Genomic DNA, 12,589 nt, shown 5'->3' on the forward strand with positions numbered 1-12,589 from the left:
GGAGCCAGACTTGACTTGAACAAGAAGAGACCTGTTTCAGAGTTCAATATTAGTTAACTATGAAGGTAAAAGGAGAACAAGTTGCATTTCAAAGACATTCAAAAGGTACAAAAATCTTGACTTACCACTATTTTTTTGTCTCTGTGGTTACCTTCAACCTGGCACCCATGTTAGAAGCTAGGAATCCAGCAAACCTTTTATTTACACCGATTCAGCAAGTGTTTGCTTTATCAGTTCATTCAAATTGCTGCATAAGCAGCACCTGAGAAAAGAAGTAAGGACACATCTGAACAAAAGAGTAAATCAATGATGGGGAAAGTTCAGGAAAAGCAATGATGACAGAGGATTCTAATAAAATAGGAGCAGAAAACCTGTAAAGAGAAACAAGTCCATCATGAATGTGGGACCACTGGGGCTCTGCCTTCCAATGGAGTCAACTTTGAATTTCCAGCTAGCAAATCAAAGGTCTTTTCAAATGTTTCTTAGCAGGACTGGAACTGCTGTTTGCTTGCATTTGACTTCTCATTTGAGTGCCATGGAATTCCAGATCTTATGTCTTTTATCATCTTTTGTGAACCAAGAAGTCTGTAGATGCTTAGGCATCTGGGCCTCAAAATTAATGTCTACAAACGAGGGTGAAAGTAAAATGTGACCACTTAAATGATTCTAGAAACTTAATGCAAAGGGGAGAGGAGATGGGTAATCTCTGATAACTGAAATTTGAACTCATTGATCAAACATGAATTAGCTGCGAGTCACAGCACATCGGGGTGCAACCATGGGCCTCAGGAGATCTGAGCTTAGTTTCCTGCTCTGCCACAGGTTTCAGTCTCTGGAGCTAAGCAGGTAAGTAATTTAATCACTTTTGACCACCTCCAACATGAGGTTGGGAACGTCCAACATTTTGCCTCTGTTGTCTCTCCAGACTAAAGGCTTCTAAAGGGTGGCAGTCTGTCACTACAGTGCCTGATTAGATATGGGGCCCCTTGCACTCTGTCATCTTGCAAACACCATAGCACAGTTCATAAATAATTATGTTTTACAATAGCCCTTTTCTTCAGTGCCCAAGAAGAAGACATAACATATTGCGTTAAAGGAACAACTCTCATCTGCTAATATTAAAAATGTTCTGAACTGCTCTCTAGTTATCCCAGAAGTCAGATAAAGTTGTAAAATTCCTTTCAATAAGTTGATGTGATTTTAACATGAGATAAGGTCTGACCTAGGAAATGCTTCGGCTGAAGAAAGTTCTTTTGAACAACTATGGCGTAAAATGAAATTCTCGGAATGATCACGGGTCTTTGAGGGTTTCAGGTTTCGTTCCAGTATTTATCAATGCCTTTTGGCTTGCTAAATCCTTTGTAGAGTGAATTCATTATTTAAGAGTCGAGGGAAAAAAAATCATGTATTGCAAGTGTGTTAGTGTAAGGTGATTTATTGCATATGGACTGGAAAATGACAGCAATGACTCTCTGAACTGTCCAAGCACAGAGAGCTGTTTCTGTCAAATAGTTATGGTATGACTGGACACATGCTCAAACTAAGATCTTTGTTTAGTAAATACTGAATATTCCCTAGTCCTTTATATCCTGTCGTCATTTCCTTTGTACAGCTTGCAGCTGTAGTTTCAAGCCAATGTACAAAAGTCAGGCAAAGTTTCATAAGTGCATTTAACCATGTAACAGGGATCTTTTCTGATGGTTTTTCCTCCCAACAAAGTTCTTGGAGTTCTGTAGCCTGCATCCAAACTAGCCTACACTGACATCTTTTGTGTATAAGTCATAATCCATAGATTCAGACATTGTGCATGTAAGAATAATACACATATATAATTATAAAAATAAATATATGCGTAAAAATATGTATAAAACACTATGGAGCTTGGCTGCCATGTTGTCCATTTGTGGGTTTGGAAAACCACAGGCTCTACGGAGATAGCCAGTGTATTCCGCTAGCTATTTTCTCACAGTTTAAGAAGCACCAGCTCAAAACACTGTAGTTCAGACAGCAAAATACCCAACAGTGAAGCAGTTCCCTCATGTAGGGCCTGTGATACCAGGACTCTGAAAAGGGGTGGGTGGAAGGGGATGTTGGCGAGTTCATGAGCGGTCGCAGGGCCTTGTGTGTTGGGCAGAAATGGGAATGGGAAAAGGGGGAAATTGTGCAGTGAGTGAAGCCTTGTGATAAGCAACGTACACTGAGCTTTGTGAAACAAGTGGAGAGTAGAGGGACTCTTTACCCTGAGTCTTCAGAGGATTTTCTCCACTATAATGCCTGTGCATGTGTTGGTTTTCAGTGAAAAGAAGGAAATCAGCAACGTTGCAGAGTGGTTTTGTCAGTTTGGAGTTGTGGGCAAAGCACACAGGTTTGGGATTGAAATTTCCCTTTTCATTTTTCCCTCTCAGTTAACATTGAAATGGATTTGTGTGTGCATAGGGATGATTTTTTTTTTCTGTTATATTGTCCTCTCTGATTTGAATGTGCAGGTGATTAACACCAAGGCAGAGTTAATTAATTGAACAGTAGACATCTGTTTACTTCCCTCTGAATACTCACTCTCTTTTTAAGGTCTGCCAGGGGGCTTTGCCTGTGTAGGGCAAGACAAGAGACTAGTTTGGATGTTAACGTCTATAAGTTAGGAAATGTATTGAAACTGTGAGCACCATTCAAGTATGCCACTGAACAGCTCTTACAAGATAGCATGATTCTTCATCTCAGTGGCCTAGAGGTGGAAGGCAAGGCATTGATTTCACTTCTTCTGCCTTGTAGAAGCTACAGGGTGAAAACTGAAAGAAAAACAAACAAACAAACAAACAAACAAACCACACCAATAAAACCCCCCAAAAAAAGCTTAGGAAAGGTAGAATTCATGCTCAATTTTCTGGAAAGATTCTCAGCCTAAACATAGCAAACCTGAAGAGGTAATATTCAGCAGGCAACATCCTATTCTCCACCTTTACCAACTCAGACTGTTGAGATCCTTCCAGAGAGGGTTTTTCCAGTACTATGACAATGGAGCAGCACAATATTTCACAAACCTGGAAGTCTGAAATTGAAATGATTCTTTAACAGGGTAGAAGTAGAAAGATGATAGATAACGTTGTCACACTAAGGAAAGCAATACAATTGCAGCATCCAGGATATCAAACCAATGATTAGCTCTTTCAGTTTCAAATTAACCTCATTACATTTTGTAAATGTAAAACCTCTTTTGAAAAATGACTTCAAAACTGAACCTTACTCTAGAGAAATGGCTGGAACTTGACCTTTTACTAATAGAGTTATTTTTTTCCCTTTTACTTTAATTCATTATGATGTCGCCAATAAATACAATCATCTATGTCTTCTGCCAAAATACTTCATGAAATGTTATCTGTCTTCCATGGGGAGTGGGAATGGGAGTTCTGCTTGTTTAAAAATTGAGTGAATTAAAAATAAAGATTATATAGAACATGTATTTTATCATTAGACAATCTTAGAGGCCATGTGAAGAATTAAGAATTGTTCTATTGGTCTTTCATGCAAAATGGTTCTTGCCAATTCATTTATGCTGCTAATTATCTTGCAGAAATAAAAGCGTTTCATGAAGGCTCAGACCCTGGATCACAGCCCGCAGCTTCACAGCCATGTTTGCTCATGGGTATTTTAGCACAGTATTCCCCCAGGTGCTACAATTGGGTCAGCAGCTCTCCTGGGAGCTCAGGCGTAGACATGGCTCCGTGGGAGCTGGACAGCTTTAGCATTGCTCACAGCAGATGCCACCCAAGATACAGGAAGAGACTATATATTTATTTATTCCAGGCAGATTATAGAGTAGGAGCAGATCGCTATAATGGCTTTTCTGCTTCACAGTTCCTCAAGGCTGTTGCTCAGCTGGAAGCAAGGGTGCATGAGCCAGCAGCCTGCCTCTGGCCTTAAGGTGTCGGTATCCTGTGCACTATTTCGGCAACAAAACTGTAAGATTTTTGCACTCAGCTTCATGATATGTGGCGGTGAACATACTTCACTGCCACTACCAGAACAGAATGTTATCAGTGTAGCAAGAAGAGTAGCTCTAGCAGCACAGATTTGGGGGAGTATTTTTCTCTTTGTTGTCATGAGACACTGCAGATTGAGTTCTTTCTGCGTTATCCGGCTCTCCCACCTGTCCCAGCTGCACTACCAGGGCTGTATTTAGTTTGCAAGGTTCAAGGTTAGCCTGAGATCGGGCTCAGACCATGGTCAAGAAATGTAAACATGTAAAATGCATGTGATGTGAATACACTTGGAAAATGCCATATGGTGTTCTTCCTCCTCCCCATCCTGATATTTTTTGCAGTGACTCCTCTAGGAGAGAACAGATAAGCACCTAGACAAAACTGCAGCATAGCAAGGCTCAAACTGAGATGAAAGTTTATGCCTTGTCTGAAAGCCTTGATTGGGAAAAGCTTAGACAGGACTGGTATTTGCAGACTTATTGTTTCTGCCTGTCTTATGTAAGTCATGAAAATATACATCATCTCATTTCTCTCTGAGATGCATCCAGGCTGCCTCAGCCTGTTTATAGTGGCTTTTGGAGTACGTCTGCGTGGCATAGTAGAGATACCTGTTCTGTCTCCAAGCAAGCTTTCTCCAGAGCCAGAAGCAATGCAGCTGTGTCAGCGGTGCTTTGCATAAGACAAATTATCGTGCACTGATAGGACTGTGTGGCCATGCTCTGGGCTGCACAGCCCTACTGCCTTGTTCAGACAGGTGGGAGTAACTCTCAAACCATTCTGCTTTGTGAAACACAAAGCTTTGCTGTCCTCACTCATTCTTAGGATGTCTCCTAACTTTAGTTTCTGCAAATGCTTCAGCTAATTGTTGCCTTTCATTTCAACAGGAGATAAATTCGCATCCTTCCCACCAGAGAAAGCCCTCACTGTTGCACTGAACTATGAAATAGAAGCCAGGCATCTCCTAATAACTTAGTTTCCAAAAGAAGAAACTATCATCCTAGACAGGTATGGTGCAATGCTCTTGTTCTTGCTCTAGAGGTCCTATTCTGAAAGCCCAAAAAGCCCAGCATCATGCAGGATTGCTCTGGAAGCCCCAGCATTTACTAGGAATGGCTGCTCTCAGTCCTTTTCTCCCCAGGTACCAACTAACCCAGAACTTTCTCCTTTCCAGACAGCATCTGCTCTCCGCCAGTAGTGTGTTGTACTGGTTATAAAAAGGGCAAGACATAAATGTTTCAAATCTAACAGAAGTACAGATTCACAGAAGACGTCTTTTTTTGTACGTCTTCCACTGAATTCACCCAGAGCTGTATTGCAGTGTCCTATTTCCATAGCCAATGGGCTTATTTAAGTCCCTGAGTTCCACAACCAGGCCTCCGATGCAGACTGTGACTAGCTGGAAGGTACCACACACATATAAATTTTCCTTTGAAGAACTAAGGACCCATCTGTAAATTCTAAAAGTTTAAATTTAGTTTGCTATTTTCGATTTGGTTTCTGTTGCCTGAAAATTCCCCTGGTACAGAGTGCTTGCCTTTTTCTCCTCTCCTGCTTCCTCAAACGTAGTGGGAACACACAGGCCATTTATTGCTTCCAGTTTTCCCCAGGCCGTTTGTGTTGCATCTCTTGCCACCCTGGTGCGTGTGGGTAAGTTGCAGATGGAACCCACAGCCACCAACGTCAAGGTTAAAATTTCTGTTTGTAGTCAGTGTCTAAGGTAAAGTTCAACCACCTTTTCTCCTCCATTCTCTCCGTGCTTCTTTTCTTTTCACAATTTCAGGTACACCTCTATGAGAAGCTGCCTTCAGTGTTCATGTAGACTTAACAGTCTGTGTTTGGTCTCACTCCTACTCTGCATTTCTCTGTCTCCTTAGCTGTGATCCTACAACTGTGTGTGGGCTTCTGTTAGCAACTGAATCACTGAAATGATAAAACTATACAGATGGGGACGGAGGAAGGGAGGAAGAAGGCAGAAAGTTGTTATATTGGCTTTGCCAAGTTCTTGTGGAGGATACGTCTTTCTTCTCTCTATGCGTGGCTTCCTCCCCCTCTTTCTCTATCTTTGCCTACCTGAGCAGTCCCACCTCTCATAGTGTTTCTTGTAATCAGCTCTTCACTTCTCATGCTTACAGATATGTGTGGTAATAACAGATCAAAGTCTTCAGATTTGCCCTGTACACTAGTACAGAGAAAAGAGCACTTTTACTATCGAAGCAGGGAGGACAGAAATTGAGCAGCACATCAGGTTAAACCAATTACAGTTCTGAGCTGTGAGGATCATGTGTTAACGGGGCTTTTCAGGCAAGTGACTTGGCCTCTGACTGCTCGTGGGGATGCTGGGTGGTATAATGATAGAATTTTCACATGGCCAGCATTTCATTACATCATTTGTTAGCATATAGAATATCACGAGGGAGTTCTACTTTATTTAACATAGTAACAATGAACAGCTGGCTGCATTACAGTCCTCTGTGTCAGCGAGGATACAGTCAAAATATATTAGTCTAACTTAAAACACTCAAATTACATTTTTATATGTTGGCTAATGTGCACTGCGAATGAGCAAAACAAGGAAAAGACAATTCAATAGTGGAAATAAAATGTCAAATATAATGAGAGCCTGAGCACTATGCAGAAGAAATGTTGGCATGAAAGGTGTTAGGGGGATTTAACCTATTTAAGGGGCATAGATTTTAAAGTTACCTAGTTTCCAAGACTGCTCTGCTGCCTAAAGGGACTCTAAGCCAAGAGTTATATATGATATAATGTTTATATCTCTATTCTGATAAAATTATGATTTTACTTGCCTGAAAATTCCAGTGTTAATACTGTCAGCTGTTAGCTCCTTTCATGCCTCTGTGAGTTTACTAGGGCCATTTGATCGTTCCCAGCTACTGGCATTGCCTGTTCTATAGCGCTCTGTCTTCCCTTCTCCTCCAGACATATCAGAAAGCAACATTGATACTGCACAGAGGAGAGTAGACCTTTTCTGCCAATTTTGATACGTAAATATAGAGAAGATGAGAACCATCAGCACTGTGTGCTGTGTCACAGAAGCTGGTACGTGCAGTTACAGCCTCTATAATGGCTAATAGAATATGTCCCATTAGTCTCTTCGTTCTCATTCATTCCTGTGTGGCCTTCATCAGGTCTTCTAATTTTTCTGAGGCTCTGCTCACCAAATAGAGAATTAGGTTTAAGCATGAATTTCTCATGCGTTTTGACAGATGGACAGAATCTGTGATCTATTCCATAGCAAAATATAAATACTCTGCACACACTCCTGTCCTTCTGGGACTTTTGGTGAAGTTTGCTGAAGCGTATGCAGTATTATACAAGTTAATAATAGGAAGAAGGGGACTTAAGTGTCACTTCTTGCCAGTTTGTGGCATTACCCACAGATTTTTTCAGAACGCTTTGCAAATGTAGTTTTACAAGCTGGAAAGGACATTGTGTTCCCACACTTGCTATAAAAGAATTTTTTTCTGTGATATTAAAACATGGGATTGACTGGAAGCTTCCTCTACCATTGGCCTGATTTTTTTTTCAGTTAAGCATGTATGTTTATACTTTGACATTTGTATTTCTCTAATTGCCAATAGAATAACACTGTCATTAGCTTTTCTTGCCATTAGGCACAACTAGACATATTCAGCATGATTGCTCTTACAGTAGCTCATCTCTTTGGGCATTAGTTGTTTACGTTGCTTTCCTCAGAGCATCCCCAGCTCACCTGTTATTCTGCTTTGGAGACAGTTGGCCGGAACAAAGGAAGGGATTCCACACTTGGAAAGCTGAAGAAGCTTCTCAGAAAAAAAAGCAAAGTTTCTCATTCCACTGAATGAACAAACAGTTGAGGTTTTGTTAGGCAATTAAATGTAACTTGGTCATCCTCAAATGAAATGAAAGGGGGTTCAAAATTGGGAAGAGAAAAAAAGGAAAAGCAAGATGCAACAGTAGCCTTGGGGTATCAGCTTCAAAGAAGGTTTTCGACAAGATGTCTCAGTTTAGGGTTGAACAATTAAAGAACTGAATGATATTTGCTGATAATTTTTTTCTTCAGAAATAATTTTCTGATTGGTAAAGACACTGAAGGGGAAACACTTTCCTCAGACCCAACTGAAGTGAATCAAAATTCACTTTTACAGTTCGTCTGAAACAAATATAAAAAGACTGATATTGTCTTACATCTTACAGTCACTGATGGGGAATTCAAGGTGTTAAGGGTGAGTGAAATATGCCTAACGCAGAGACTCTCAGCTGCTTGAGTCCATAACTGACAAATGTACTTCTGGAAATGGACTGAAAAATATGAAATGCAAAGGTCCTGCTGACCTTCAACACGTAAACCACATTCCTGCCTCTCAAGCAAGAGGCGCTGAAACACACAGCTACTATTCTTAAACACAGCTTCTATTGGAGAAGTGTTAAAATGGTTTATTAGCTAGCACAAACATGACTAGAGCCTGGTGAAGGAAGGTGGTATCCCAGCTGAGGAGGCAGGCACTGAGAAATGCGTGTGATGCCTGTTAAAGAAGAAGAAAACACTAAGTTGACTCTGCTGGGCCTCCTGATTGGAACAAATGAATTAGAATAAAAGATTTAGTATTCCATGTTGGTTCAAATATTTCAAATTACAAACACACAGAGGACACAAATGTAATAAAAATTTTATTGTCTTCAGAATAATGGAAAGACAGATTTATTATGGGTTTTGTGTGACAGCAAATGATGTAATTAAGGCTGCACTATAATAACAATTATGACAAGAGCTATTTTTAAGGTTCTCAAACTCTTTCACAAATTCTCCTTTTAAGCTTTCTTGCTTCCTGCAACAGGTGATTAAAAAAAATCATATTCACAAGCCTTTATTAAGCTTGTTAAAAAAAAATGTAGAAAATAAAATAAAACATATCTTGATCCCAGGTTGCATCATTTAACAAAAATAGGTTAAGATACACCACAACAGGATTCAATGGAAAAAAGTATCTCATAGGTAGCAATTTCTGTGACTACTTTGTTTGGATAAAGGATAGCACAACACATTTTTTTACCTAAAATTATGTATTCCAACTAGCCCTAAACGCTCCCGCACTGCAGAGCTAATGTGCATTGCTTGCTAATTTCCCTTTTAGCAATTTAGCATTGCCATTCTATTAAAACTTTAATGTAGCATATCACTTAAAAAAAAGTCAGTGACTCTTCTTCAGTATTCACTTAAGTGAATGTTTTGCTATATGAGGATGAAATTAAGCACGTGCCTAATTGATATGTTGAGTCAGTGCCTGAGTGTATCTCTCTGTAGAGGCCCTGTAAAATGCTGTGCCACAGTGGATGTTCAGTCTGGGGCTTTCTGGTGTTCAGCAAGGGTTGATACCAGCTGGGCTCTCCTTCTCCTGGGAGGATACGGAGTAGTTAGAGCTGTAGCACTAATAGTCAGCAAGTAAAACATTTAATAAACCAAACTGTCTTTAGCTTTCATGTTTTCATTGTAGTTATTTTCCAGGCACCGAAAGTTTAGATTATTTTTGAAAGAGACACGAGTATGAACTAGAGCATAACTTTTTATTAGTAGTAAATGTTACATGCTTCATCGCTGAAGAGCAGTATCAAAACTTTACACAGGATATCGAATTTAGTGCTGTTAAGGGAAAATGATCCATCTTCCCTGTGCAGAAAGCATTACGTCACGAAGGGATGGAAACAAAGAGCTCTGAGGGACTGGGATAGGCAAACTTCCCTCCTTTCACAGGAAATGGGTGAAGCCTTGCTTGAAATTATTATTCAGACGTTTTGTGCTGTGAAGGAAATGTCTCCTGATAGCACAAGCTATTGGTTTCCTGTTGTGAACTAACAGTTTTGGCATAACCAAGAATGGACAGGAAGGGCAAACGATTGGGGGGGTCATTTGAAGAACTTGTTTTAATGAAAAGACCAGCCCAAGCGAGCAGGAAGAAATTTGGCCTGAAAAAAAACCCTGCAATTAAAAGGAGGAGAGAGGGAAGAAAGGGGGTCAGTTGCTGATTGCTACAGTGTCTTTGTGAGAATAAATAACAAAAAAAAAACACCAAACCAACCCCCATAATGCTTTAGCAGGGTGAGCAGAAAGTGGGGGGACACTAGCTGAGCAGGAAGTGTCGTGGGGGGAGAAAGCCCTTTGTGTCCTACCTAATTAGAGCCTGATTCAACAAATATATATCCGGCTTCTACATTGAGGAAAGCCATTTTTGGAAGTTTTCACAGATGCGGAATCAAGGGTTTTTTTTTTTCAACCCGAACCTTAGAACAGAGGCCCTTTCAAGTGCTATTTTTCAACCGCGGTGTATAAATAGCACTGCCAGCAGGTCCCTCCAACTGCCTTAGCACCGGGCATCTGACTGCTTGTCTTCCATTCGAAGAAAAGCAAGCAAAGGGAAAGCCACACACAACATTTCCCTACCTCAGGTCTTCTTCCCAGCTTATTGTGAGTGCAGAAAAGAGGTGGCTTCCCCTCGTCTTTTCCTGAGGTCTCTGGGGATCACGGGCTTGCTAATGCATTGCCAGGACTGCCTTGGACACGCATCTCTGTCGTTTTGGCTCTGTACAAACTGACCAATGCCTTATGCCTGGTTACAGCTCCAGAGCCCCTCCAAACCCTTTGTCTACAAATATAACGATACCTGCTCACGCCTTGCAGGATGGTGGCAAAGCATGGGCAGGGACCGCTTGCTGAAGCCCTCTGTTGGTGCAGTTTCTTACAGGATTTCATTTCCAGGATAAACTCAGTGTTGCAGACCTCTTCTTTTTAAGATTGAAGGTATAAGTTTCATTTTAAACATTCAAAATGTTTAAAGGCTGCTTCTAAACTAAATGAAACCCGCTTGGATTTTGGTGTTATGCGCCTTTGGCAGCAACCATTTTCACCCTTGCAAAGATCATTTTCGTTGTATGGAAATTCAAGTTGTAGAAAAGGGATGCCTGTTTCAGAAAACAAAACATGAAAGGAGTCGCTTTGTGCTTGCCCATTCTTAAAAGGCCTTCCTTCAAGTGTTTTTTATGATGCCAAACCCACAACAGTTTGGAAAAATCTGCCTGAATTTGGTTTTTGGATTTAATTTAGATAGAATTTTTAAAACCATGTGAAACAACATTTCTGCTTTCTCATCTTAGAAATATACAAACTTCAGTCACGTTTGAATCACACTTTTTTTAACATCTCCTTTTAAATATTTTTGTTTCCATTTAGGACTGCCAACATTACCATGGAAACCCCCAAAAATAAAGACTCTCCCAGCCTTGCGAGAGCGCACCTGCAAGAACAAGAATTGCCTGTCAAAAGCGACTCTCCTTCATTATTGGTGTCAGCTAAGGACAATTTTCATGGTCAGTATGATTTGTTATCTCAAGATTTATTGAAAGTATATTCTTACATTTGGTACACTTTGAGATCTTTCCGTGGACCGGTAACAAGTGTCTGTTTCTCTCCAAACGTGCTCTTTTTAACAGAATATCTCAGTTTCAAGAAAAAAATCCAACTCTTTGCAAACTGTAGAGTTGAGATTGGAAGGCCTGAAATAACAAGATGAAATAAGCACTCATCTCAGTGAGACAAACAGATGTAAAATGAAGTCCTAATAAACTGTCTTAATACAAATTTTTCCACTGGCTTCAGAAGGACTTGGATCAGAATTACAAAGAGAATTGCAAGAATTTATCTGCTTCTTCCTAGCAGAGAGGTGGAGCGTGTTTACTCTTGAATAACTGGCCACTATGAAAACTGAAAAAAAAAAAGTTTAGACTTCTATACATTGCTAATTTTATACGTGCTTATTATTTAATTACAGGATTAAATTTTAAGCAGTGTGATATGAAATTTTACAACTGCAACTTAGTCTGTACAGGTCTCAAATTAAAAAAAATAGATAATTACAATGGTTTCATATGTATTTTTTCCATATGAAAGGAAGCTATGGTGGTAGAACTGAATTCAGATAATCTGGCAGTATACGAAAATATACTTCAAGACAATGTTCTTAAATTTCTTAAATTATATTAAGAAAACTCAAACTGACAACATATTTCCATTTTGTTGGTACTTACTCTCTGCTCTTAGCTATATGAATTGTATATTTTGCTTGCTAAATTGTTACATTTCCAGTATATGACGGCTTTTGATTGGTATATTGCTCTGCAGTGTAGTGGCAATTTGATAGCAAGTCTGCATTACTAATGAGCACCACTGGGAAAACAGAAATTTTTTTTTACTTTCTTTCTTTTTACTGAGGAAAGGCTTCCCATAGATCCCCAAACCAATGAAAAAAACAAGCTTTAAATAATGTTAGGTATACACTTTTGTATTATTAACAATAATACAGGAAAATCTTCTACTTTATTATTATTGGTGGTAGTAGCAGTAGTATTTAAGCATACCAAAAAAGTTAATTTAAATGCATTCAGGTCTTGCCTAGATTTGCTCTTCAACATTGTCTTAATGAGCAAACTCTTTGGCAGAATTATTTGTAAGCACAGACAAACCTCGGAAATGTAACATCTGCCTGGTATGTCCGATACCAAGTGATCCTGTTCAAATCAATAGGATGTTTTGGGAAATTAGATGATATTCCACTATCGGA

General features: G+C 39.7%; 1 long non-coding RNA gene across 2 annotated transcripts in view; it reads left to right on the forward strand.

Annotated features, from left to right (window-relative positions):
- LOC128853371 (uncharacterized) overlaps positions 1-12,589 on the forward strand; it is a 45,430-nt gene that overhangs the window by 17,458 nt on the left and 15,383 nt on the right. For both annotated transcript variants that reach the window (XR_008451886.1, XR_008451887.1), the window contains 2 exons: positions 4,862-4,982; positions 11,203-11,339. This is a non-coding gene — a long non-coding RNA (uncharacterized LOC128853371). The remainder of the gene's footprint in view (positions 1-4,861; positions 4,983-11,202; positions 11,340-12,589) is intronic.

The sequence above is a fragment of the Cuculus canorus genome, chromosome 12 (assembly GCF_017976375.1).
Source record: "Cuculus canorus isolate bCucCan1 chromosome 12, bCucCan1.pri, whole genome shotgun sequence".
NCBI lineage: Eukaryota > Metazoa > Chordata > Aves > Cuculiformes > Cuculidae > Cuculus > Cuculus canorus.